Genomic DNA, 2,129 nt, shown 5'->3' with positions numbered 1-2,129 from the left:
ATAAGGCATGAATGGCTAATTCATGGCTGGGAGCGTGGTTCAGTTTAGAGTGTTTGCCTGGAGCACCTTGGGTTCAGTTCCCAACACTGTCCAAGTGAATAAACAAATAACGTTAATTTCTGTAGTAATAATAGAAGAAGCTGAGTAACTGCTAACCACAGCAGTCGTGACAATGATTATTTCATTGCTGATCTGAGGTGCCTTAAAAGTTCTTGTGGCTGGGCATGGTTGTACATACCCAGGATCCCAGCACTTGGATGGTAGAGGCAGAAAAGTCAGAAGTTCAAAATCATCCTTGAAGACTTAATGAGTTCCAGGCCAGCCTGGGCTACATGAGAGCCTGTCTCAAAAGACCAATGATGAGATGTTGAAATAGGAGCGGCGGCGGGGCTGCGTCCCCAACACCCCAGCCGCTTGGCTAGCTCATGCCCGAAATAACAACACACAAACTGTATTCATTTAAAGAACTGCTTGGCCCATGAACTCTAGCCCTTACAGGCTAATTCTCGCACCTGGACTAGCCCATTTCTAATGAAGTGTGTAAGCACCCCAAGGTGCGCTTACCGGGAAGATTCTAGCCTACATCCATCCGGAGTTGGAGGAGCTTCATTGCTTGCATCTGCCCGGGAGAGCTGAGCATGGCGTCTCTGCCCCAGCAGAGCTGTTGGGTCTCTCTGGGACCAGAGCAGAGTCTGACCTCACTTCCTCTTCCGCCCAGAATTCTATTCTGTTTACTCCTCCCATCTATGTTCCAAGCCATGAGGCCAAGCAGCTGGTTTATTATAACTTAACCAATGAAATCAACAGATTGATATATGACACTCCCACATCAATGAGAGGTTGCAGGGATGACTCAGCAGGTGAGAGCACCTGTCGGTCTTTCAAAGGATCAGACTCTGATTCCTTACATCCACATGAAGTTCCCCAATTATCAGCAGTTCCGGTTCCAGGAGATCCAGTGCCCTCTTCTGACTTCTGAGGGATTGCATGCACATGGCACACACATATGCAGATGCAGGCGAAACACTTTGTCTTAGTCACGGCTTCTATTGCTGTGAAGAAACACCATGACTATGGCAAATCTTATAAAGGAAAAACATTTGATTGGGTGACTTACAGTTTCAGCGGTTTAGTCCACTATCATCATGGCGGGACATGGTGCTGTGCAGGCAGACACGGTGCTGGAGAAGAAGTTGATCCACAGGCAACAGGAAGTGAACTGTGTTTCACATTGAGCATAGCTTGAGCATAGGAGACCTCAAAATCTGACTCTACAGTGACACCCTTCCTCTAAGAAGGCAACACTTACTCCAAGAAGTAGCTCCTAATAGTGCCACTCCCTTTGGGGGCCATTTCCTTTCAAACCACCACAAACTCATATACATAAAATGAAATAAAATGTATTTTTAAAAAGGATCAACAATACATAAATGAATAAATAGATTTGGACCCATGGAGAGCAAACCATGTGACCACAGAGGCAGAGGTTGGTGTGGTATAGCCATAAGCCAACCAACACCGGAACTTGGTCCTCTAGAGAGACAGACCTGCTCACACTTGGTTCTAACAGCCTCTGAGACAGGGCTTTGGGAGGTATTCCCTATCTTCCTGCCAGACATCTTTCTGCGTCAGTCTCCTGAGGGCTTTGTGTTTTGTTTGTTTATTTGTGATTTATTTATTTATTTAATGTATACGTATGTATGCAACAGGCTTTCTTTTGGGCCACCAACCAGCTCCCAAATCAGGACACAGACATTATTAGTTATGAATGCTGGGCCTTATCTTAGATCTTGTTTTAATCTCTTTCTCTTTATCTACATTTTGGCTCGGAACCTTTTATCTTCTTTTCATTCTGTATATTGTACTTTCCTGCTTCCTCTGTCTATCTGTCTGGCAGCTGCCTGGCTTCTGGCCCTGTGTGTCTCCCTCTTTTTCTCCCTCGTTCTCTCTTCTCTCTTGTTCTCTTTCCAAGCCTACATTCCCCCTCCTACCTGTTCTCTCTGCTTGCCAGCCCTGCCTATGCTTCGGACTGCTCAAATATTGGCTGTTCAGCTTTTTGCTAGACCAATCGGGTGCCTTAGGCAGACAAGGTGAAGCAGCAGCACATATTTACGTAATTAAAAGAATTC

Source organism: Alexandromys fortis, unplaced genomic scaffold (assembly GCF_014885135.2).
Source record: "Alexandromys fortis isolate MF-2015 unplaced genomic scaffold, M_Fortis_MF-2015_v1.1 scaffold_223, whole genome shotgun sequence".
Lineage (NCBI taxonomy): Eukaryota > Metazoa > Chordata > Mammalia > Rodentia > Cricetidae > Alexandromys > Alexandromys fortis.
The sequence above is the reverse complement of the archived record's forward strand: the minus strand, read 5'-3'. Positions refer to the sequence as shown.